At 40.6% G+C, this 27,425-nt stretch overlaps 1 protein-coding gene across 4 annotated transcripts in view; it reads left to right on the top strand.

The window, feature by feature from the left end:
* Nucleotides 1–27,425, top strand: part of LOC135262880 (neurite extension and migration factor-like) — a 51,597-nt gene that overhangs the window by 3,439 nt on the left and 20,733 nt on the right. Inside the window, exon 1 of one of the 4 annotated variants that reach the window (XM_064350251.1) lies at nt 6,459–8,972. The exons of the other annotated variants lie outside the window; for them this stretch is intronic. The gene's annotated coding sequence lies outside the window, so the exon portion shown is untranslated. Of the gene's footprint in view, nt 1–6,458; nt 8,973–27,425 lie in introns of those variants that run through there. 4 annotated transcript variants of the gene reach the window in all.

The following is a 27,425-nucleotide window of genomic DNA, read 5'->3' as shown; positions in this document are numbered from 1 at the left end:
TCTAACTACATTCTAGTGAAATTAAAATTGTAAATATGTTTAGTAAAACAGTTTGTTTTTGTTGACTGAAAGTACTTTTCATTGACTGAAACAACTTTAGTTTTCATTCATTAAAACTATTCAAATGACAAAAATGTGATAAAAAATAAAATGCAGTTTAGTAAGAAGAATATGACTAAAAATAAATAAAAATGAACACTGCTTTTTGTTTGCACCAAATTCTTTTAAACTTACCACAGGTGCCCTTTTGTATTTTGAGCCTATACCCCCCAAAGTGTCTGTGCACTGCCCTGCCTGTCACTGACCTGAACTGAGTAAATTTTGCCCCTGACCTTAAGATAATGGGGCTCAGTGTGTGTTGTGGGAGGCTGGTGTTGCCCATGTGTTTGTACTTTAAAAGGTAGAGAAAATTACCATTTTTTTCTGTCTCCCTGTTTTTCATTGCTGTGTGATAGAGTACAGTTGCATCTGTGTTGTGAGTTAGAGATCTGGTCTTCTGTTAGAGGTCAGCTAAAGTCCTTTTATTCTTTACAAGTGGTATATTAATAAAAGCTGATGCATAAAAGACTATAGTTTCAAATGATTGGAGCAAGCATGTTTGTGTGAAGAAAATATAAGTGAATGAATCATTTGACTTGAATTATTTTGCGATTCGGCAGAAATGGCATGACTGTGATTCTTTGATCATGAGAGTAGACTGGGGAATGTTCAGAACTTCAGTGGTTTCACTAATACTGTCATGTAAATCAAGTAGCCATCATTCTTAATTGCAGAAACAGCTTTTATTTCAGCTGCTGTAATGAGAAATTAACACTTGTGATCTTGTACTTAAGGCCATGAGATACTGGGCTGTGCAACAGGCTGCACATTTTAAACTAAATGCCTTTCTCAGCACATTTATGATGCTGAAAAGAAACAGAAAAGTAATTGCTGCAACAATTGATTATTAATTAATAGATTAACGGATTAATATGACTAAGTTGGAAATCATTCTTAACGATGGAGTGCTTTATTGTTCTACTGTTCAAATGTATTATATAAACAGCATTTCGACAGGAACTATACGGTGCAAGACGAACAATGCTGTGCAAGTATGTGTATCCTTGGGATTCCATGCCATTGCATGTGGGAAACTGGAATACCCCGTGTAGACTGTGCTGTGTGTTACAGTGGAAGTGATGGCCGTCTTGCGCCCTGTCATCTGCAGACATGGAAGAGTGGAATATCCCAGCAGTCTCCAATTCTCCTCCTTCACTTAGGTTTGCTAGTGACATAACGTCAACAAAGCGAGTGGCAGTCAGCAGGCAGACAGTATGAGAATCATATCTTTCCACTGTCATAATGGATTTACTTCATTATTGTATTTATTGGTGGCTTTTTCCCCCCTCCACAGATAAAAAAATCTAACTAGCATTACCAACTACTCCTGCATTTTTATCATAATAACGATACATATATTTTGTACATTTTAACATTTCTAATATAACCTTTTGTAACACTGGGGTCGTAATAATACAAAATAAACAAAATGATAATAAATTTTGCCAGTCACTTTGATCTGTGACTTTGGAAAGTGTTTGCACGAGCCAGAATGATGCCCCGACAGAATGGCAGAATACCCCAACTGCTTATGACATAGTACTAAATATAGGCTCCCCAGAGAAGGAAACCCCAAACAAAGCAGATGGATGTGATGTCAGCAGACCGCGTAGCGTGTCAGGAAACCTGAGGCCCGACTCGCCGCTTGAGACGGTGCGGTGCGTATTACGCCGAAACCGATTCCAGGATATTGCGGGATTGGCTGTTGCACCTGCAGCTGGCCCTGATGCCCTGCGGCTGTCGCTTGATGTGATTAAACAGAGGAGTGGGGTCCTAGGGAGACTGTTTGGCTCTCTGATTACTTTTCGTGGCCAGAGGGAAGGAGCTGATACTTGTCTGCTGGGACAGACGGAGTGCAGAGCTGCCTGCGAGGCTGGCTCCTGGATTCCGGCGGTAGCTGGTGGATCAGGAGTGGCCTACACACAAAACACTGCTGCAGTGGTGCAGTGGCAAAGGCAGGCCTCCCTCTCTCCCCTATCACAGGAGTGGCCTACACACAATACACTGCAGCAGTGGCAAAGGCAGGCCTCCCTCTCTCCCCTATCACAGGAGTGGCCTACACACAATACACTGCAGCAGTGGCAAAGGCAGGCCTCCCTCTCTCCCCTATCACAGGAGTGGCCTACACACAATACACTGCAGCAGTGGCAAAGGCAGGCCTCCCTCTCTCCCCTATCACAGGAGTGGCCTACACACAATACACTGCAGCAGTGGCAAAGGCAGGCCTCCCTCTCTCCCCTATCACAGGAGTGGCCTACACACAATACACTGCAGCAGTGGCAAAGGCAGGCCTCCCTCTCTCCCCTATCACAGGAGTGGCCTACACACAATACACTGCAGCAGTGGCAAAGACAGTCCTCCCTCTCTCCCCTGTCACAGGAGTGCCCTACACACAATACACTGCTGCAGTGGCAAAGGCAGGCCTCCCTCTCTCCCCTGTCACTCTGGTTATGTTCATCTGTGCCTGCAATTGTAGGAATGTAAAGGGAACCATTCAAAAGGTCACGGTTTTTGAATGCTCCAGAGATCAGAAAAATCAGCAAATCAAGGACCGAGATATTGTGTCTGTGCAAGGGTCCAGCAATATTTCAATAAGTGAAACTTATATTAACACTGACAGTATGACAATTTAACTAATATTGAATGTGTGTCCTTAAGAATCTAAAATGTGCTTAAGTCTGCACTGAATTCTCCAAGGCAAGATCCTCTCTGTACTATCAAATGTTGTCACGATACTGTATTTAGGCCTATTTATTAATTAATTTATTTATATATTTTACATTTCTGGTATCTGAAAAAATTGGAGGGGGAACATAAGAGTGAATTGTTAACGAGCCATGTAGTCTTTTATTTCCAGTATATGGTCGCTTCCAAGGTTTGTCATAAAATATGTATAGAATATATTCAATTATTTACCTATTTTTCGTTAATATATTGATTGAAAAAAATCACAGTATTGCTGGACCCTGTTATAGGGTCATATTCTCCACAATATACCATGAAAAGGTTTTTGCTGTAGATGCTGATACTGTGGATACTGAGCATGTCAGGGTTAGACATGGCTGAGCCTTTTCTCCCTGTGTCTGGGAGAAGAGGCTTATTGCAGGATCGAGTGCTTTGTACAAAACCACAGAATATTTGTGGTTCCGGTCTGTGGACTTCCAAGCTGTGCTTTGCAAATTTTTGAAACCAAGCTATTCTTAGGGATAAATTGGTAGTTGAGCTGTTCTGAACTGCATTAGGTAGCTGAGCTATCCTTATGGATTAATTAGTTGGTTAAGCTGTTCTGATGGATGGAACTAAGAAAAGCTTGCTTAATGTTTTCCCGAGGGTTTACCTTACAAACCCCACACATTTTTACAATTTTAATGCTGTTTAAAATGCTCAGGCCTTATGGACAGTCTTTTGTACTGTACAACTTTCACATAAGCAGATTAATTTTGGTGTGAAGCATGGTGCTAAGGTAGCAGAACAGAAATCAGCAGAAACTCCTGTCTTAAAGACTGGGAACAGACCACCAGGATTTGAAAACATGATTTTTCTGAAAAAGGAATGCCTCAATGATGTTTTATACTTTCAGCAGAGACATTTTGTTTTATTTTATTGATATGCAGTGCCCTTTGTTATTGTTGGCACCCTTAGTAAAGAGCAGCAGAAAAAGGTATGGAAAAATGTTGTTTATCATCTGGATCTTGCACTCAAAATATAAGAATCTTGCCTTTTAATTAATATTTTTTTATTCTTTTTCATAATAAAAATGATTTCCTGTTCATTTTTTCTTCTCCGTGCAATGGTATCTTAATAAGATTATGTTTTTGTCAAATTGCTGATCATATAAAACATCTGAAAAACAATAAAGTGAGTTTTATTCAGCATTTTTTGTTCATGTTAATTAAGGGTGCCAATAATTCTGCAGGGCACTGCACACACGGCTATAAATCATGGCTATAAAATGGCTATAATATAAGTAACTCTGGTGCTAGCAAGGTCAAAATCTTTGCAGCACTGAGCAAAAAATTGTAGCATAAACCTTACTGATAAATTCTAAACTTTAAACTTAAAAATGACATGTTATGACAAATTACATGTTATTTATTATGAAACTGGGCACCTAATTATGTCAGGGCTGTCTGTATCTGAGCGTATTGAAACTAGGCTATAAATGTGGCCCTCTTTGATAGAATTTAAATATCCTCAAACTCTGCTGGTCAGTATCTGTAAGTGGTCGTCCTACTCCTCTGTACTTGTCAAAGCAGTCAGGTTAATAATTGGAAGTATCACAGTTTTTTCTTGCAATCGTGATTCTAAATGAACAAATGAATTACAACCATTTTATTACTCATAATAACGAAAGATTATTGACTTGTGGTGCCCTTTAAGAGTCATTGTTATGATCAGAATTTTTATATGAATTATTTTCAGTTATGAAAATAATGAATTTAGGTTCAAAATTCAGCTCAGCTGAAATTATGATTTTTATAAGAGAGTGCTGTATTTTCAATTTTATACCATAAAAAGGGACAAAACCAACTACACAGGGTAAACACCAATAGACTAATGCACTACTGCTTAAAAGTTGCTGCCTCTCGCCGTGTAAGGCTGTTCATGGGGCACAATACAGAATGATACTGATGACCTCAAGTACAGCTCCCATAATGTAGGCAATTGTCCATCCTAGAAGAGAAATCTGAACTTCGAGTCCAGTAATAATGATAAAAATAATGATGTAACTCAACTGAACCAAGCAATAGAAATATGTTTTTTTATGTTCGCAAGGGGCATTTTTTAATCAAAAGTGTGACAATACTGTCACACTTTACAGCGCTGACTGTACATGACTTCATAAATCTGCCAACTAAGCATGCTGTAGTAAGAGTTTTGTTCAAGTAGGTGTAGCTACCAGTCAAAATGTGCACAAGACTGATATTAATTTGGACTTATTTCTCGAAGGCAATTAATGTTATTTAAATAATTCCTTTGTCCAATATAACCATATGAGTTCACATACCTTTTTATTTTCTACAGTTTGAACCATATTATCTCAATTTATATATAATAATATATGAGCCTCATCTGTCAACTTAGAAGAGCACAGAAAAGCACACACTCACTCCTTTAAAGCGTGGAATTCTATGCTAATGCTTTTTTTTACTCTATGGTATACTGATAAAACCCAGACTGTGAATTAGCTTGGCTAACAGACTGTGGGTGTTGCTGAGGAAGTGACTTACCAGAGGAGGTCCCTGGTACATGACAGGACATGGTCATCTCACCCTTCCCAGGTGATGCTAATTGTGTACTGCCCCACGGGGCTGGCAGCCACTGGCACTGGCACAGTCCCGATTTGACATGGGACCAGAGGGCCCATAAGCACACCAGAACAGTGCCTGAACAGGTTGAGCCACCACGCACCCCCATACACTCTTTCAACAAGCTGTTGCATTAAGCCCTGTGCTGGTTATTTATTCAATTCACTACAGATTCCAAGAATTGAAATGCAATTTGAAGTGAATTTTTCTGCACTGTGAAATGGACTCTTTTGTAGTCTGTTCGAGTTGAATTATCATTAGACATGTTACCGTGTGATATTGACTGATTCTGGTCAGATTCTCATGACAACATGATTTGAACTCAGGAGAGAACTTGTGTCAGGGTGTGTCCATTGGAGCCTTGGGACCTGGCAGGAACCTGCCGCGAGCCTGACATGGACCTTGTGCGGACCTGGTAGAAATGTTAATTTAGCCCCCTATAGCCCTTTCTCTCTGTTTCTCTCAGCTTCATTTAAACACCCTTAATATCCTGATTTTAGTGTATTGCTAGTAGTGAGCAGTGACTGTACGACAGTAACCCTGTGCAGTGACTGAAATACAGCTACTCTTTTTTTAAAACACAGCATTTAAAAATTCTCGCTGTGAGTTCTTGAAAGGTGAGAGGAGAGAAGAGCGCCTCCTGATTAAATTTTGAAACGGGCCTCTATGGGCCACGGAATATCTCTGCAGTTAAATCAGTTTAATCACGGTGATCAGAAAATAAGAAATTGATCCTGTAATCTTCAAGGGTTTATTTCTCAAATCTAAAATTTAAGCTCTTCTTTAAGTTCCCTTTCTGTAATGCATTAATGATTATAACTTCCTGTTTATTCTGATCTCCATAGGAGTTTTCAAAGCACAGAAAGTGACTTTAGTAAGGCTGTTTTGTTGAATTTAAGCAATTTGTGACGGTTGATATTGCAGTGGTGATATTTATTAATTATATTGTAGCTAAGTTAACTTAATCTCTCCTCTTGTTCCTAACTGTAGCCAGTTCAAAATATTGAATGCATTGTGATCTACTGTACTGTATTGTGTGACCTTGGGTGTGATTAGGTGGCCAGATGTAGAGAGCCAGTTTTTGTGGGAATTTGATCAAGGTTAACCTTCTACACTTTCAAAAAGTGTCTTTAATAATTACACTTAGGACCTCGGTTTAACATCTCATCGAAAGGACGGTACCTTCCCAAGCACGGTGGCCCAGTTACTGTGCTGGGGGAAGAATACCCAGGCGTCACGGTGGTGTAGTGGATTGCACTGAGTTTGAATCCCGGCTGGGGGCTTTCTATATGGAGTTTGTATGTTCTTTCCGTGTATGTGCGGGCTTCCTCTGGGTGCTCTGGTTTCCTCCCAGACATGCAGGCTAGGCTAACTGAAGAGTCTAAATTGCCGGTAGCTGTGTGAGTGAATGGTGTGTGTCCCCTGCGATGGATTGGCGACCTGTCCAGGCTGCATTCCTGCCTCTTGCCCAATGCATGCTGGGGTAGACTGCAGCCCGCCAGCGACCCTGACCAGGGTCGTGTCCAAATGAGCGCACTTGCCTTCTATTGAGTATTCTAGTTGAGTATACATTTTTAATAATGCTGTTAAGTATGAGCAATTTCTTAAAATTGAGCAGCTGGCTATGAGATGGTTACAGGGTGGAATGGATGCTTAGCTTCGAGAGTTAGCCATGAGAAGGGTACAAGGTGCTGTGGCTGCTGGTTAAAAAAGTAAACATTTATTCATTTTGTAACATTTAACTTCCTTTCTATACATACCCAAGATGAAGTTAATGCCCACCTCCTGCAGGAATTATAGCAGTAATGATGAACAATAACAACTATACATTATTTGCTTGTGTACACATCAGTAATTTATAATTTTGCACATGTGTGAATCAATATACAAGTGCTTCCCACAGGTGCAGAAAGTACGTCATTATAATTGGTTGGGCATGTTTTATTGTTGGAGATCATGTTAATTAAATTCTTTCATTTTAACTTTACTGCTCTCATTCCCAGTGGAACTGGGCCTTAAGGCGTGGCTTTCATCTGGTAAGCATGACAGAATCAAACTGATGTCCTCCTCTCAGATGAAACAGGTTGGGATTCTTTGGTAATGTTTTGTGATGATGAAACTAATGTGATCGTAACATATACCTGAAACAAAAGTACCTGGCTAATGATCTAAATTGTATCAGTCTTTAAAAAGTAATTTAAATGTACAAAGGAGCATGCTACTTTATGAACATGTAGCATAAGGTTTTGAGTTATGAAAATAAAGGCAGAATGATGCTTCACACTTTTGTGGATCTACATTTATCTATCCTTCAAAATGTTTGATAAGTTAGAGGAATCTTCATAATGTGAGATGAAGTAATATAATTTCACATCTCCCCCCGTCTGGGGACCTTTTCCTCCATCTAGTTAGAGTCTTAAGCAAAGCTTTAACACTGGATAAATATTGATTACATTTTTAATTAAGGGAGCTGCCACTGCCATTTCCACATGGCGGGAGGCAAACTCCCTCTGAGACCCCCAGCTTTACCCTCAAAAATCAATTAATGCTGCCTTACCTTGTGACTGCCTTCGCCAATGCGCACACCGCAGCACATATTTGTTTACTTTTTATTCAGAATGAGTTTTTGATGTGGCCAATGAAAGGTGTCTCATAACATTTGCAAGCCTTGCTTTAATTCCCTCTTAGAAATACGGATGTCTCCTTAAAATAGCTGTGTGAAGTATAAGGGCATTGTTCTTTCTTGACTAAGATCAGTGCAGAGGTACCTTCAGTTTTTATGAACAGTTGAGCGCGCTTGTCCTGACAATATCTGCATTCGGAATTTATTTCATTGGCATCTGTTATGTAAAGCTAGTAGAACAGGCAAGAATTGTTTTGTCTAGTAGAGCACCAGAAGTGCTTAGGAGTGCTGAGAAGACACAGGAAAGCAGCCCCCCATGCACTGTCTAATATCATAATGCTCTTTGATCCATACATCCTGCATTATAGCAGCATGTACAGATGGGCTGGAATATGCATAGATCAATTTTCTTGGTGGCCCCTGTTCTACGGCAACACAGTTGGTTGGTGGAAAACTGAATTGCAGATGCTCTTTGTTCGCACATAATCGTGTGTTTGTGCAGAGAGCACATCTGAAATTAGCAGCATCATGTACGATATGAGGATGGACGTTGGTTTGCCTCTGCTAGTGTGCAGCCTATTAGGAGCAGCATTATGGCCCGCCCCTGCATTTTCCCTGCACGATGGGGACGGGCAGACCTACAGTAAAACGGGCTGAGGGAAGTTGCAGCTCTGCAGCTCAGCGACCCGCTTGTTTGTTTTATCCCTGGCTCTTCGCTTTGAGGAATATGGCTGACTCAAAACTGCCACAGTGTTGTCATCCTCCTCCCCTCTTCTTGTTTTGCATTCACTTCCTTCTTGTCTGAGCCTTTTCCCACCAGCCCCCTCTCTGGCTGTTTGGCTGCCTGGCTGGCTGGCTCCCTCCCCCATCAACAAGCAAGCAGTAATTGGTATTCAGAGAGGCAGCTGGGATCCGCACATCGCAGACGGAGGGGGAATTCAGTGAGTCAATACGCTGGTTCATTATAGCACTGAGTCACTGCTCCATGGCTCGTTTGTTTATATTTGTCCAACATTCGCTCATGAGAATCACCGCCACCTATTGAAAAAGGATAATCTGATACAAAAGTAAATTTAGCTGACGTCACGCATATCCATGTGCAGCCTCGACCGATATTTACCCATGGTCAGGAACTTGGTCGAGCCCTTGTTGCTCTTGCAGAACTCTGTACCTCTGCCAAGCTCTGACCTCTACTCCTGAAAGCCTTTCTACACATACATACCCCATGATCTGTGCGGTTAAGCAGGTGTGTCTGTGGGTTTGGCTTAGTAAAGGGTTTGATAATATAAAGTAAATGGGGAGGCCAGCAGTTTGGCCAGCAGAGCACCTTCTGGAATGTGCATGCAGGATGTTTACACCTGATTTTTTCAGGTGTGAAACAGCAGCTATCAGTAAAGCCACAGATGTTACCAGCCTTGATAAACCACATTAAACCCTATGGCTCATATAAGTCACATTACATCTAATGGCTCATGCACATTCTCTCCAGCCATATTGGAATTAAATGCATATCCATTAAGACAAACTCACAAGCACTGCCATTTTACCACTGGTATTTGCACCACTTCAGAGATAGAGAATGTTGAATTTATACAAGTGGTAAGAGCTATGTGGCTCCACAAATCACTTTTTATACCACCATACTGCTTTCTAGCCTGTGAAGGAGAATATGATTGTCTGTTGTAATCAAAGGATGCAGTGTCTGTTGTTTGTTGCCAGAAATAACCTTTTGCCTAGCTTACAAGTTTAAGAACAGACACTGGTTTCTTGTGGTTTTGTTTACCTAAACATTTCACATGAGGCCATAGTGGATTGACTGTGCAAGAGGACAGATTAATTATCTGATTTATTAGGCTGAACAGGTAACATAAAAAAAATGATGTGGCTGCAGTAGTTGGTACATTTTCTGAATATATCATGCTTTAGCTGAGCCAGAAAATGACGTATTCTATGATACTTTTTATTAGTAACAGAGTTCTTTGCTATTACATTATGACAATTTAAACAGCATTTAATATTAACAATTCTGTCTGCAGTTGTTCTTCACTACATCTGGGTTATTCTCTGAAGGCAACAAAATGTTTGGTTGTTGGATTAGTATTGGTCTTGGTCTATCTCAATAGCAGATGTTGAAGCAATGAAACAAAACTCTTCAGAACAAGAAAGTCCTTTTTAATGGTGTGTTTTTATAAAACGGTCATAGTTCACATTTAAAGACCTTATTTCATCTTTCTAGTTCAATGAAATATTTTCAATAATGTTTTCTCAGTCATGAAGCTGATGGTAAAAACCGAATTATTTGTGCAATTTTTCATGTGTAATGGTTCTGTTTGATTGCTCCGTAATAGTGTTTTTCTGTCTGTTTTTATTTTTTTGTGTCTTTTTTTCCAGTGCATTTTTGAACTTCTGTCAGGCTTAAAGAATATGTTTGATGTAAGGTGGAATGCATTTGCCAGAGAATATGCAGACTCTGTAGATCACCAAGGCAATGGACTGGATGGTGGGCTTGACTAAAGAAAGGGAAGCCAGTGTTTTGTATGAGCTTTGTTACCATCATTGGGAGAGTGGTTCTTGAAACCTCTTGTGGACGTCTGTGCAGCTGCGGCCTTTGTCAGACTGGATCTCAAACAGCGGGACCTAAAAATATCCCAAATGTTTTGTGAGGTGTATGCTGGGAATCAGTGCATGACTGCCACTACTCACTGACACCACCATTTTTTCATGCGCTGCAGATGATTAACCCTCTTATCCCCGACCTCAAATGAATCAGGTCAATGAGATGTGCTTTGGTTATTGGAAATGTGTGCATGGCAATTGGGAGGGCTTGGTTCCATCTCCATCTGAGGCACATCAGCTGTGAGGACAGGGAGCGGCAGACCTCTGGGAGACGTTGTAAACATGCTATCTCTCCTCTCTCCTGTGGGCAGCTTCAGATTCTTTTTTAAAGCACCACCAACAGTATGTCACTTTTACCCATTGACATTAGCCACATTACAGCCGTACCACCATGCACTCTGCTCCTGCTGAATGGCTGAAGCTAAGTAAATGTGGGCTTGGTTAGTACTTGGATGGGAGACAAATAATTTTAACATGGATTAACCTTTATAAGATAATGTTGAAAGTCCAAATTCTGAACATAGTTACCCTAGCTTATTATTAACCACAAGGGTGTTGTCGAGCCTCTTCACTTTGATGGCCGACTATATTTATTTGAACCGGAATACACAGGCGACGATCTAAATTAAGTTTGCGTGCACACGGAATAGTGTTGCTTACGGTCAACTCTGCCAGTTGACACAGAATTGTTTTTCATTTTGACAAATAAATGTAAACATTCATATTCATTTTCACTTCCCAATGACAGGTTAAGATGAACTGGACTTGGTTGAAGGTACATTGAACTTGTAGCCTATCTTGACATGCTCTATAGACACCATGGTAAAGCTACTGGCATAGAGGGGAAAAAATGCTAAAAAGCCAAAAACTTGACAATAAAGCAGTTAATTAAAATACTATATACTATCTGAACCGATAGGATTGATGAAAAATATTACGAAAATAAGACCCAGCCAGAAAAACCTTTAATGTCTGCTTCACGCTCTTTGTACTGTTTCCAGACGGCTGACATTTGGGGAAAGATATAGCAGCAAGCATTCCAATGCAGCTTGCGCATGGACTCTGCTCACCTTTTTTTTACATCAGAAAACTGGAATAAAGAGCTGCCAAAATAGAAATAAACCTGCCGGTCACCGATTGCTTGTTATGGAGCGAAAACCGGCTGGTTTCGATCCACGGCTGATCGATCGGTGCACCCCTAGTACAAACCCCACCCATCTGACCCTCTGGGGAGGCTCATCTAGCTCTCTGGGGAGCCTTTCAAAGTATTTCAATGGATTTCAATAGTGTTTGAGACAGATCTGCTGTAAATGCAACAAATAGCTTAATCTATAGAGTCATACAGAAATGTGCTTAGCTGTGTGTGTTTCAGGTGAGCAACATGATTGCCATAAGTAACGCACCACAGATTTTCTAGCGTGAGAATTCGGTTCAATGCGACCGATCCTATCCATTTTTTTAATTAAAAAGGGTGGAGAATCTTTATCAGTGTATCCAGTGGTCTTTATAAATTGTCTGTGAGACCAGATTTGGTTTGAGCTTCTTCACAGACGATGATGTCTCAGACAATGGAATAAATAGAATGCTTTCAGTAGAATGTCGGGGCCTCGGTTATGTACGTATTGTGCGTATCCTGGAACACTGTCCTTTTTCTTTCACACTGGAAATTCTACCACATTTATTTATTTATTATTGCCGGGGCCAAACTTCATTTGGCATTAGAATAGCTGGCTGTGAGTTGCAGAGAATTTGTGTGTCTGTTAGCCAACAGCAACAAGGGTCTGTGTGGTCCCACCACTTACAATAGAAAGACAAGCTTGGCAAACCATGTTTTGCAGCATGTATAAAGAGGATGGTGTCAGTGTCAAATAGCAGAAATCAGATATAGACAGTGTGTTTCCATAACAGCATGTCTCTCAGGAGCTGGACAGAAAGCACCAAAAAATGTAGAAAAACTCTTCCACCAACTTCAGAGAGACTAGTTTTGAAATTAAGTGTTGGTCATCTAGTGCACTTGTGTGTTTGTGAATGTTTTCTTTTTTTTACAAGAAAGGGTCGAAGAATGCATTTTTAGTGTGAACTGCATTTTTTAGTGTCCACATTTTGTGTAAGAACAATATCACTTGATTTCAACTTGCTTTACTGAAAAGGTCTTTAAGCATGTGGGTTGTAAGTACAAAAAAATTTGGAGGAGAAACCGTCTCTGTTCTCTGTACTTGTCGCTCTGCAGTTACTTGTATTTTCATCAACGTTGGCAGACAGTAAGCCTCTGAATCGTGTTTCTGTCCTTGATAATACAAATGAAATCGCATCGGTGACTTTTAAAAAGAAAAAACAAATATCAAAGCCCTGGCACAGGAGTGTTGCTTTGCATGTTAATGAGAAGTTTTGGCTCGTGCTGTCTGAAGGAGCTGGAAGTGGGGCCCTTCTTCCTAAGTTATTTATTTATTACTGGTATTGTTTTTCCTCTGGTTTGAAGTCAGATAAAATCATTATCTTCTGAGGCTCATATCAAAAATGAACTGTGCAGCCTGTAACAAAGGGTCTTCTGTAGTCAGGAGTGTTTTTTTTTTATGCTAGCTGATGTGTCTGCTCCTCTCATCAAATTAATTTGGAAAATACTGTGATGGCTCCAAGCAGTTTAAAGTTTAGAGATCTGCCGGGTTTTCTTGTTACTGACTTCACCGAATGTCTAGATGGTATATACCATAACCAAGTATGTTGATGTTGAAACAATCTCTCAACCTAGACGTCCAGATTTGGTCTAGATTTGGGCTTGTTCTCACAGGGTTTCTGTTCTTATTCCACCACCAGGGTCCAGAACAGACAGGGGATGTTACTGGGAAGTGCGGGCAAATGGGTGGGGAGGGACCAGGAGCTCAGATGTTGCAGAATGGAGAGGTCTGACTGGTGTGTTGGGTCTTAGGAGTTTTTTTTGAAGATCAGTCCAGTCAGAGCAGTCCCTGTGACTTTATGTGCACTAAGTGGGTTCAACTGAATCTGTGTATGCACTGTTTTTGTGCACCTCTGCTATCTAGTTATTAGCATTTGCCTGGACCGAGTTAGCTATGTCTTACTGGTGCTGTTCGATGCACTGCAATATTTAGGGGCAGCAATATGTAACACGTTCAGAATTCTTCCACTTACATTGAGCCCAGACTGTTCTTGCTAAAAAAAAAAATCTTATGAAAAAAAATTATGATATTCTCTACCATGATTATCTGCCATGATTATTGGCCTGCTTGCAGCCAACAGCCATGCTTAGTATGTTGCTCTGAGATAACAGTGTTTCCTAAATTCCAGTAAAATAAAATATTACTTTTGTCAACACTATTAATTACAAGCCATAATGTTTCAACATATGAACATTGCAGGTGTCTGGCATTTTGTCTGCAAAAACACTGGGGATGATCATTAATCAGTTAATTAATCAAGTTATCAAGCTTTTTAATCGGTTATCAAGCTTTACTGTAAAATATTCCACAGATAATAATTATGCAAATATCTTTCCAAGACAAATTATGTTTATGTTTTGTCTTTGCTTACATGAATATTGTACTATGACTGTGTACTGTGTACTATATCATATAATTTGCTTTTTAGCTAAATATCAATGTTATATTTTAATATTCTGAATCATTATAGATTGACCTTAAATATTTTTAACAATGAACAATTTGTGTAGAATAATAATAATAATAATAATAATAATAATAATAATAATGCATTTGAATTGTCACCTGATAGATGGCAACCAAAGTCTTGGACAAATTCTTTATGTGATTCCTTCATGTACTTTCCTTAGGGGTGGCGAAATAGACAAACAAGCCCCCCCCCCCACACACACACACAACTCGATTCATTGAAGACTTTGAAATTTCCACCCAGCCCTATACTTGGGGGACAGCGTTCATTTCTGAGTGGTTTCCAGTGTGTTCTGCCACTGAAAAAGGCTGGTATGGTTAAGCATGGCAGTGCCTCTAAATGAGCATGGCGGTCGTAATAGCAGGTGGTGAGCTAGCCTGCTGACAGCCGCTGACAGCTATTCATTCTCTGGCTGCAGCGGCATGTCTCCCACAGAGGGAGCGAAGGGTGAGAGTGTAGTTAAAAGAGAATAGATCTTTTCCGGGGCTGTTTTCCAGGTTGAATTTCATCAAAATTAATGCTTTGTAATGTGATGTATTTTTGAATCAGATTTTGGCATGGTAATTGTAGCCTAAATCATGTGCATTCTTGTCTGGATTCTGTGATCTCCTCTGCTTATTCCATACACTGTTCTCAGTGCTGCGGGTCAATAAAATGTGTTTACAGTAGATTACATTTTTTGTAAAAGTACAATATAAAGTATACAAGTACCGAGGTACATTGTATGCTCAAAGAAAATTCCAAACATACAATACTAATATGATTGTTCGGACAAACATATTTTCCATTATTTTGATTTATTAATAGTGTTTTTCTTCCACACCCAGATCACAATTATTCACATCCCTAACTATTTCTTTTAAATACAATCCAACAAAAACAAATCTTCATTAACGTGCAACTTATTTGGAGTTCATTGGAAAGTTAGGGTATTTTATAAAATGGTTTCCTGTTTTCCTTAGGGTATAAAATTGAGAGCACAATTTTGAAAAACTGAATACTGTGTTCAGCCATGATCATGGTGAATGGCATGGCAGAGAACTCCCTGAAAGTGTCAGGCAAATAGGTTATTGGCCTCTGCAGATTGGGAGATTGCTTCAAAAAAACCCAAAGAGTGCGCTGTTTTCTTAGTGTTTCTTATCGGTGCACTGCTAACGGTGAACATCAGCTGCATGAGGTTTGGCTGATTGATCCGTGTTCTGTGTTCCAGAGGTGGGATATCATATCCCTGAGGCAGATGGGCTTATCCTGATGGGTGAACAAAAGGCCTGTCATTTTATTTATACTTCCTGGCATGAGATGGATGTTACTGGCTTAGAAAAAGGCTTAGGGGCAAACATCTGACACATAGGATCCAGCGCATTCACTACCGTAGGAAACCGCTCATTCACTCATATAGGGCCCAGGTCATTTACTCATAAACGACCCAGCTCACATAGAACAAAACTAATCCACTCGCATAGGACCCAGCTCATTTACCTGCCACACATCTCTAGTTTGTCCAGGAAAATTCCATTTTACTGAATAATTGGCTCCAGGAATATGGCACTGTCATGTGACATTTAGCATCGGGATAGTGCTATTAATTGCTGCGCACCTTGTGGTTGATAATTGCAAAATATGTTGTTTTTACTGAGTGTGCCAGAAAAAGCCTGTTCCTCTCTGAGAACGCTGCTGTGCGGGGTACAAGGACACACAGTTCTTCTCTCTGGTGAGCATGACTCTCCTCAGGAGGTAGAGAATACAGCACAGGAAGTGTCTCTCTTTCTCTCTCTGACTCTCTCTCTCTTCTCCTTCTCTATTTCCCTCTATCTCTCTCCCTCTCTCTCTCTCTCTGCCTCCTTTCCTCCACTGGTCTTTCTCTGCCTGGAAGGTGTGCAATTTCTGTGCAACCCTTCGACTCCCAGATGTGTTCTGAGTAAAGAGTGTGAGAGGGGAGTTACCGAATCACAGCTGTAGTCTGTCTCTGAATGCGGTAGCACAGTCAGCAGCAAGTGCTGGAGAAAACGGCCCTGATCTGGACCATGCCCATCCAGCGCGATCACGTAGAGCTTTGGTTCTTTTAGCATTTAGGCCAGGGGTGTCCAGTCTTATCCAGAAAGGGCCGGTGTGGGCGCAGGTTTTTGTATTAGCCCGGCACTACGAAAGCTCATTCAACTAATTAACTGATGATGGTCTTCAATCAAGACAATGATAAGTAGAATCAGGTGTCTTAGTGCTGGGTCAAAACAAAAACCTGCACCCACACCAGCCCTTTTCGGATGAGATTGAACACCCCTGATTTAGGCATATGAGTGGTAGCTGTGAGTTTATGTGCAGTGATTGAAGCAGCAGTTTGCCCCTTCAGCTATCTTATTGTACCTGTATTTAACTTCAGGTTTTCATAAATTGAGACTACTCTTTTTTTGTTTGTTTTTTTACTGTTGTGCATGAAGCCGAGAGCCACCTTCTCAGGCTGACTGCTGAGTTTTGTGTCGACAGAGTGAATGTCGAGAGACTGAATGAAAGCGTTTCTGTAAATGAGATACACACGAATGCTAAATGCCCGGGCTTTGCAGAGCTGAACTGAACTGGCGTGTGTGTATTTTCCTGGGCAGAAAAGCTTTCAAATGGGGAAGTTATGGGACTGCTGAGGTGCGAGGGCCGAACAGGCTGTTTTCAGTCAATGTGCCCCAGCTACAGTGAGCATGGGGATTGGCTATGATGGTGCTGACAGTCTAATGCAAGATTCCAAGTGATAGTATGCTGGAATCTGACTCTGGTCCACTGCTGTTCTATATCAGTCATTTAGCCGACTCAGCTTGGGGGGCCAGTATACATACTGTCATCACATCCAGTAGATTACCAGTGAATTTTGAGTTGTAGTCTTAAACTACACCTCCAGATGTATTTTAAAACCTTACAAATACTCTATATTTAATAATAATTTGTTTAATAGGGGTTTTCCCACCCAATAGTGTTAGTGGAACCTACTGAAATGGCTTTGTATCATCTCTACACCTTTACTCTCATTGAAAATGGCAGAATCTATGAATAGGCTAATTGGCAACACTCGCTGCTGTGGTCCCAGGATACATAGCTGGCACAGCATCAGGATTCAAAATCAGTTTCTTCACGAAACCCATAGACTTCTGCATGAGGCTATTCTGTAAGAATCCATCAATAAAATGTGCACTATAAACACAGATTCCCTTGGTGCTGTCAGGTATATCCACACAATTTTTCATAAACAAATTCCCACTCATCCTGGAAAACCTTTAAAACCTGGAAATTTATCGACTAGTTTTCCAGTCATGGAAAACACCTGGAAAATGAGAAAATTAACAAAATGTGCTGGAAATATTTGTGAGGTCCTGGAACATTATAGGCTAGGCTATAAGTCAAGCTATTAAACAGTATATTTAGTACAGTATATTCTGTATTTTTCTCCACTTTTCTCATTTTTATCAGCTGCTGAGATTACACGGCAGCACAAAGTTTTGAATGGTTATGGTACTTGCACATTGCCCCCCTGTTTGGGAATCACATTTGGGCATGTTCAAAATAATTAATTATTTTTTTTTCATTGTCAAATTTTCCGGTCACTTTTTTCATAAATGGGCATGGAATTTCCACGCAGTTCACAGTTACATTGCTTAGTCTCATGTGTCAGACATTATTTCATTGTTATAGACTGTAATGTGCTACAGGGGCACCATGGTCTGCAGGTTTCACTGTAATATCAATTTGTTAGTTAATCAGGTACATTGTCATTCTCAGGGTTGAGTTTACAGGCTAATGTGAATGTATTGTTAAGAAATGGTACTGTCTTCACTTTCTAAAAGGCTGCAGATCTCTCTTGATTGACTGTTGCAATGAGGAATGCTCTGCATGTTCCTCTGCTTCAACAGCCTTTACTCACTGCTGGTCACATCTGTGTTCTTCCCACAGCACTTCATACATTGTTGAAGGCTCCTCTGTGATTCAGGGGAGCAGGAGCAGGCCCTGCCTCGTGGTCATGGTATTATAGTTCAGCTAGCATCGCTGTTAAGAAGAATCCATGGCTCCGGCAGCCGGTAAAACGCACTGGCATTGTTTAGATTCTGTCTTTAGTTTGGTGGAGTGCTTGTGTGCCACCCTCATGGGGGTGGGAACTCAAAGGACAGTAGCACCTTGGGTGAAAGGGGCAGGAAAAGAGAGAAAGCGATTGACGTCGCTCACTGTCATTCACCTGGAGGAGGGAAGGGAATTTTCACACTGATGGTGTGTGACAGTGATTAAGAACTGTGCGAACACAGATGATGTCATGATATGCGTTAGGTACAGACTGACCGACTACCCACATGAGCTTGTGGGAGAAGCTAAACACTTTAATTGAAACATTACAATGGTTTAAACAGCACATCAGTGCACTATGTTTGGGTTAACAATTATCCTCCAAAACGGCAGAAAAATCACAGAAATCACTAAAAACAGGAAATCATAGAAATGGCTAACAAATTAGGAAAGTAATGAACCTTCAAAACAAAAACAAAAAAAGTCAAACCTCACAGAGTCTGTGACTTCCACGACATACACCCAGCCTGAATTGTGACATTTCCCGCAGCTCTTTGGTGTGATTTGGAAACCTGCAAGTTACGCCGCCAGCTACGAGTCATGCCTTATCACGTCCAGCCTCTTTCTTGCAGTCGTCAGACTGATCGTTCTCTGTTGTCCATTATGATGTCGTGAGATGGGCTGTGGCTTCAGGTATTTATGTGTTGGGTTTAGAGAGCCATGTTTGGAATGAGCAGCCTCCCTGAAGCTGCCCTCTAATTAAATGTATTTTGCCTGATGAAACGGCATTAGACTACCAGCAGATTGCTTATACCTGCCATCTGCCAATTGCTTTTTATTGCATTTGTCAGACATTTGGCAGAAAACTGGATAACTAAGGCATGATGACTTAGGTACATGCTGACTAAATGGCAGGAAGTAAAAATCACACTTTCAAGTGCTGTTCTGAATTGTAGGCACCACAGGACACTTCTGACTAAGGGGCCTTCGTTTAGCCAAATTTTAAGGTAGCATCAGCTGTATTCTTCACCGTGGATATACCATAAATCTTTGCGCCAACCTTAAAATGTTAGCCTAATGTCTGTTAAAGCAGTCTGTTATTTCATTCACTGAGCGAAGTTGCTAGCTAGTCATAGAGTTTGTTTAAAAATGTATATATATTTTTTTCCTTCAGCTGTCAGACTGTAAGCCTCTATAGTGTAAACATTGACTCTCAAGCAATGGGTCTTGCTAACGCTTCTCATAAACTCATTGCTCCAGACTCCACTTGTTCAAGTAAGGAAGTTTTTTCAATTTGTTTCGCAATCACAACCTAGGCTATCGGTTTAAATAATACATTACGGACAGGTTGTATGGTACAAAATAAAGTGTGTGCTTAAGGAAGTGAGCATGAAATTTAAACTAGCTAATTAACACAAAACGGTCAAAGAGAACGGCATCAAGGCTATTTAATTAAGCAATTAGTAATGCTAACATGTTTGATACTTATCAGCTGTTTGTACGATCTTGTACAAGTGGGGAAGCGATTCGGAACACTAAATGCATTAACGTCAAAGCCAGAGAAAATAACTTTCTGGGACTGTAAGGATGGAGACTTAGGCTACATGCAGACACGTTCTAATTTATTGTATTAATCTTGTAAAAAGAATGAATTTGTTATGATTACAAGTTTAAACAGTACTAGAATTACATTTTGTTCAAGCATGTGAAATAACATAAAATTTAGCATCAAGACACGATCATTATGAAATATATTTTCTCATTAAGACGGTATTACTCTTTTTGGTGTTTATGTTTAGGTCTGTCTCTGCATGTCTTTGTCAAGTGTGTATGGGCTAACGTCAAGGCACTCAAAAAACTAAAATGATATTGTGAGCAGATGATTTGACATAGGGAGCTGTTCATCCAGTAAGGAATTATCAGGTAGTTTTCCTCCTTCCAGACATTGGTTATATGTTGTGGCCTTTGGCTTTTCCTCTGGATACATTGTTGATATTCTTCATGTTTATGCTCTGTAGCAAGTGCCTCCAGTGGAAGCATGTGTTTGTACTCTTAAGGTTGCTGTGGGCTAGCCAAGATGGGGTGCCTGAAGCTTTGGTATCATTATGGATTCAAGGAGTTGAAAACATTTCGCAACATGATTCATTTTCGGCATATTGATTTAGCATGCTCCCTGTTGATGCTTTTAATAATCCACTTCATATGTATAGACGGCTCAGTTATACTAATATCCAAATTAACTAAAGGTGTGCTGAAGCAGTAGTAAAATGTGTGTTCATCTTGTACATCTAAAAATGTCATTTGTCTTACTAAATACAATTGGCTGTTGAAGATTTAAGTAAACGCCTATAAAATTGAAGAATTTAACATTTTAAAGATGCACAATTCTGGGTGCCACAATACTAGCATGGGTGAGACCTGAGGCAATTATTGTGACAATATATCCATTTATGAGAAACTTTCTATTTTGTAAGCTGTGTGTAAACATGTTTTCAGTGCGTCTGTAAAGCTGCAAACAAGACGATGTACATTTTCTTTTCCACAATAGGCTTCCCGTGAAGGGGCACAAGGACATTCAGTACACAAATGATGTAATAACGCATCAAAATGTACAACAGTGCGGTGGTTTATATGAGTGCAGAGTCTCTCTGAGCTTGGTGAACAGTAGCTTATAATTTAGTGTTTTATGCTTTATAGTGTTTCCCCTAGATTTTTATTCAGGTGGTTTGGTAGGCTCTGCAAAGCTACAGGTGCCATCATTGCATTATAAGGGCGGCAGTGTAGTATAATGGGTCAGGAGCTGATCTTGTTAGCTAAAGGTCACAGGTTCGATTCCCAAATAGGACACTGCCATTGGACCCTTGCGATGTAGAAAGTTGTGTAAGTCATTCTGGATAAGTGTCTGCTAAATGCCTGTATGTAATGCACCATCATGGGGAGATGCTACAACAGCGCAAGAGTTGTCATTGACAAACGCAGTGTACATCATTTTTTACTGACTCTGGCATACAAGCATTTGAACCCCCCCGAGCTCCCACTGTATAGAGCTCCCGCCATACAACAAGCTCCCACTGTATAGAGCTCCCACCATACAACGAGCTCCCACTGTATAGAGCTCCCACCATACAACAATCTCCCACTGTGTAGAGCTCCCACCATACAACAAGCTCCCACTGTGTAGAGCTCCCACCATACAACAAGCTCCTGCCATACAACAAGCTCCCACTGTATAGAGCTCCCGCCATACAACGCCTAGCTGACTCCCTGTCCATAAGCTCCCCATACAAAGCTCCCACTGTATAGAGCTCCCGCCCATAAACAGCTCCCACTGTATATCGAGCTCCACTGACCATACAACGAGCTCCCACTGTGTCATAGCTCCCACCATACGAACGATGGGCTCCCGCCATACAACGAGCTCCCACTGTATAGAGCTCCCGCCATACAACGAGCTCCCACTGTATAGAGCTCCCACCATACAACAAGCTCCCGCCATACAACAAGCTCCCACTGTATAGAGCTCCCACTGTATAGAGCTCCCGCCATACAACAAGCTCCCACTGTATAGAGCTCCCGCCATACAACGAGCTCCCACTGTATAGAGCTCCCACCATACAACGAGCTCCCACTGTATAGAGCTCCCGCCATACAACGAGCTCCCACTGTATAGAGCTCCCGACATACAACAAGCTCCCACTGTATAGAGCTCCCACCATACAACAATCTCCCACTGTGTAGAGCTCCCACCATACAACAAGCTCCCACTGTATAGAGCTCCCGACATACAACAAGCTCCCACTGTACAGAGAGCTCAAGAATACATCTACTCTTAAGCAATATGTCAGATTTTTTCTTAACCTTTTCAACCTAAGCTTTATAGGTGCAGGCATGACTATACTTAGCCATCAGGACAACCAATTAATTGAAAGGCCAGGATCAGGCAAGGGATTAGAAATTGTATAATGCTTCTGATAATTTTTTTATTAATGACTTAATCAAAATGAAGCTTCTCCTCTCGTCTCTCTTGTGATGATGGGGCGAGATATTGCCGGGAGGTTTCAAGTGTAACTGCAAATTAAATGTTGAGGGGCTCACACACCTCTTTCCATTGCTGGTGCTCTTTATGTGTCTGAGTAGCACCTAGCAGTGTGTGGGCGACTCCCAGCAGTTCACACCTATTGTATCTAATCAATCGCCGCAAATTAGACAGCCCTGGTCAGACAGAGAATTACACTGAAGGTATTTTTAAAAGCCAGCGTCTGATGTGAAGAATTTCTCTGCAGCTCTGAAAGTGGTGTGCTTCCGAGCCATTGTTAAAATGAATCGGAGAGGAAAACCTGGGAAAAAAAATACTTCTGTAATGAAAAACATCCGAATGGAGGCTGATTTGGACATTTAAACAGCATGCAAACCAAACATTTAGCATTACATTTTTTTTTAAACGCTGTTGAAGTTTTTGTATTAAGTTTTATGTTAACATTAATATACCATGATACTATGGTTGAATAATGTTTGATTATTTGCAACTCCACGATTTTAGATTTGTAACCAAACAATTGGATACACATATGGTTGAAGTGCACATTCTCAGCCTCTATTTCTGGTATTTTTTGTATGCTTTGTTTTCACCGTGTAGAAATTGCAGCCCTTTCTGTACATACCCCCCATTTCAGGGCACCGTAATGTTTGGGAGATATTAATGTTTTGTGAATGAAAGTGCCCATGTTAAGTACTTTGCATATCCTTTGCATGCAGTGACTGCATGAAGTCTGTGACCCATAGACATCACCATACAGCACAAGTTGTGAGGCTTTTCCTTAAAACACTGTGCTGTTGAAGGAATACCAGATGCGTCCTTTGAATATTCCCCATTCTTCTCAGTTGTACTATATAATTGAATAAAAGAAAAAATTATAAATACCTTCTCCCCTTGGATAGACCTGTGTCACTTTGCAATTGAGTCCAGCCCAAAATCATTGATGACATTGGTTTTACCCTCAAAATGAAATGTTTAAAAATGATTAAATTGTTTGATTAAAAAAGTGCACACTATGTAACTGTTGCATATGAGAGTGACTTGTATGAGTTTATATGATTTCTTAGTCAATCCAATTAATTTTCACTAGTTTAATGTCAATAACAAGATATTGCTGCCAAAACCAAATTTTCATGATAATAATTTGAAGCATAATTAAACATTGATATGACTGTTTCATAATCTTTAAATTTACTGAGCCAGATTGTTGTGATAATGCACTCTTCCTGTCTTTAGAATGACTAAGGGAGATTATAGTGATAATGAACTCATACCCAGTCCTTTAAGTGTCTTTGGGAGATTTGGGTGATAATGAACTCTTACAGTCTTTAACAGTAATTTAGGGAGACTGGTAATAATGGACTCTTACCCCGTCTTTGAAGTGATTTAGGGAGACTGTGGCGATAATGCATTCTTCTCCTTTATTTAAAGTGACCGAAGAAGAGGAACAAATCTGTTATTGTGTGCCATCCTGGCGTATGTTCACATGACTGGGCCTGCACAGGCTGGTAGGTGGGAGGATGACCAGTGCCCCCTGGTGTGCATGACCAGGCTGGGACCAGGCTTCCGCTTCTCCGGTGACTGATTCCGGTGATTCACCTTGTCTGCTTCAAGGTTCTGACACAAGGTTCTGTGATAGAAGCCTGCAAACAAAGAAGCAACAAAGAAGTGTAGGCAGGCATATAAAAGGGACTACTAGGGTTATTTCCTCCTGATGATTATAAAAGCATGTGTTGGTAAAATCAGCTGGTGTAGTGCATGATTGGAGCAAATAGCTGCAGATTCTGCCCCCTGCTGGACCTGGATTGGCGTAGCCCTGCTGTTTAACCCTCTTGTGTCTGCGGAACTCCCTGTCCAGACATAAGACATGCAAAAAGATGCCCCACCAATCCGAGCTAGCTTCAGATGTAAACACACTTCAGTTTTATCGATGGAAAAACTGTGTTGGACGTAAGTGAACGAAGGGAACGGTGCACAAAGGCTGAATTTGACTGCAGTTGATTGTGGTTGAGCGCCATGACGCGGAAGTTCCCGCTTCTTTCCCATTCTGTGCCATATGAATTCTGATACCACGCAAGACAACATGGCAGTAGATTCACTGGTTATGTAGCCGATCATTTAAAAACATGTTTTTGCTTTACTGAATCCAAGAGTGAAGAAGGCCAGATAAATCTGTAAATATTTCTCGCAATCTGCCAAAATGTGGCTGGCCAATATGGTATAAATTTAAAGAAGATACCAACTTGGTGCTTCTGTGAGCTTGCAAACCTCCAGGATATTCTCATGCATTAATAATGTGTAATCGCCTCAGTGACCCAGCTTCTGATTGACATTCAGAAAGGCAAAGTGAATGTAGCTTCCATAACTAGAGCCTCTTGGACATACACTACATGGACAAAAGTAGGTGTACACCTGACATACAACATCTCATTCAAAATTATGGGCATTAATTTGGAGTTGGTCCACCCTTTGCTGCTATAACAACCTCCACGTTTCTGGGAAGGCTTTATACTGGATGTCAAGTCAAGTTCTTCTACACTGTTTTCGACAAAACCATTTCTATATGGACCTCCCTGTGTGCTTGGGGGTATTTGTGAGGGCAGCTAGTAATCTGTGCCATTTTGTGGTTTTTCATAAGAAGCTGCACGGTAAAGAGGTCTGTACCTCCTGTCTATGGGTAATAGTCACCTCCCATTCATCTTAGAAATGTGTATATGTTGATGTTTTATAGAGGAAGTCATGTAGAAGAGATTATTGTACAGGGATAATGATCGTTTTTATTCCTAAACATGGGGTGAATGACAATACTGAACAGGGATCATGAAGATTATTCAGCCACTGCCCATCTCTGGTGTCCATATAGTACACAGTTGGTGTGAAATGCAGGAACTGAAGAAGTTTGGGGAAGACCAGCCTCCCATGTTTTTGGCATTTGTGAGGTAACAGGGCTGCAAAGTGTGACACAAGTGTTGCATTTGCTATTAAAAAATGTAGTGCGAACATTTTTAATATTAAATCTTCAGTTTGTTTGTGGCTAAATTCCAGACTTATTCTGATATCTGATATCTCTGTACGTTAAACTTAGTAATGCAAGCCATATAGCCTATAAATTGATGCAGAGACAATAACTGCTGTCACTGTGGTGGAAGGTTTGTTTATTTAGTACTTTATTTACTGGTTTATGAGTTGCATAAGATGCAAAATATTTCCTATTGTTGTGCCTTTTGTAACATTTTTTGCATATATCTTTATCCTGTGTTCAACTGCAACAGGTCGCTTTGCTATTTTTCCACAAGTGCATAATTACAATTTTCCTTTGGCCTATAGTACACTATTTTTATTTATGGGTGTGAGTTAAGTGGGACTGAATAATTTGATTGAAGATCTTTGGATGTGGTTACATACGCACTGATTTCAACAGAAACTCGACATTTCACCTTAAACTGTTATTGCAGGAGTAGCATAAAAATAGTGTGTGTGAAATCTGGAGTGATTGGATTTGAACTTTGCATTTTTACATGAATATTTGACAACAGTTACACCTGGAAAAAATCACCAGAATGGCTGGGTCTCAGCAGTGTTCTTCAGTGCAGACCTGCAAAAACAATGCATCTGATGTTCCATGCTCAGATGCATTTCACAGTATATATGTACCTCCATGTCTTAAAGCACTAGTGAGATTGCTGACCAGAATAGACTTGTTTTGCAGGCTTTTGGAATAAGAGGGACAGCCCATTTGAAGAACTCCTGCCCTGGGTTGTAAGTAGACCTTGTTTGAGACATACAGTAGAGTTGGTGAGGACTCCAGTAGCTGTTTGAGTCAAACTAAAGAGACGCATTACTGCAATCAGCATCATTACACGTTTCCCTAGTGTGCATGAACAGGATGGATTCTCCGGAGGAACATAACTACTTACTTTACACTCCAGTAGGCCTGAGGCCTGGGGCCCCGTTGGTTCCTTTACGAAAGGGGATCGGGTGACTTGTGCAGTCGCATGGGCACACCAGTGTCAGAATAAGGCTGTTTTCAAATGTGACTTGCAGCAAACCTTTGCTTATTTTAATTTCTTTGTCTCTTGCTCTTTGCTGTAATGACTGGATTTCTCTTTTGGCAGAATTTTTTTTTTGTTTGAAAGATTAGTTTAAATGTTATGTTACTTTGACAGTCCATTGTGCTGCACTGCAAAGAAATGAATGACATTTCTGCGAATCTCCAGCCTTCTCCAGACATGGCTCATTAGGCAGAGGTTATGGATTTCACTAAAACCACTTACTGTTGTCAGATTTTGGCTGTGGAACAATGCATTAGAACCGAAGTGTCATGAATACTGCCCAACCCCATCACTAACAGCAGAGCTGTATGTTCTCTTTTTCATTCATCTAAATTTGTCCACCTCATTTCTTAATTTCAAAAACCTTGGTTTAGGTAATGTTTGAAATCTTGTGCCTAAGAGTAATTATTATTTTGAATGGGTTTTTGAAGATTCTTTGGTTTTGATTTAGATTTTTTGTTTGTTGTTGGCTGCACGTTTGAAAATAATTGCAATTCGAAGTGTGCTCTGTCCAATGCTTGTCTATACTGGTGCCCCCCCCCCCCCAGCAGAGGAACAACATTCTCATGTTGGTTAAGACAGCAGAATTGTTGGCCATCTTCGGGCCAGACTGAAGACTCACCTCTTCAGACTGCATTGTGGTTCCCCTCCCAGCTCGTAGCACTTCCACCTATTGTGTTAATTCAGGTCATGGCTTTTTATTGTCTTATGTTCTCCTCCTCTTAGCTCTTGAATCCGTATCTTGGTTCTTGGTTAACGCAGTTAACGCTAGTACTTCGGTGATGTTGCATCTATACACAGGAAAGATCTGGGAATGTTGTTAGCCAGGTCTGGCACTATGGCTCATGTTAATCAGGTGAATTCATTTCTGTTCTCTTTCATCTATGTAACCCTGGATAAGAGCACCTGCTAAATTAATATAATATAATGTACTGGGTGGGTTACCTCACTGGACGTTATCGGTCGTTAATTGTGTTTTTAATACTTTACCGAGGTAGGGGGTGTAGCAT

Source organism: Anguilla rostrata, chromosome 9 (assembly GCF_018555375.3).
Source record: "Anguilla rostrata isolate EN2019 chromosome 9, ASM1855537v3, whole genome shotgun sequence".
In the NCBI taxonomy this organism is placed as follows: domain Eukaryota; kingdom Metazoa; phylum Chordata; class Actinopteri; order Anguilliformes; family Anguillidae; genus Anguilla; species Anguilla rostrata.
This window is presented reverse-complemented; position numbering and strand designations above follow the sequence as displayed.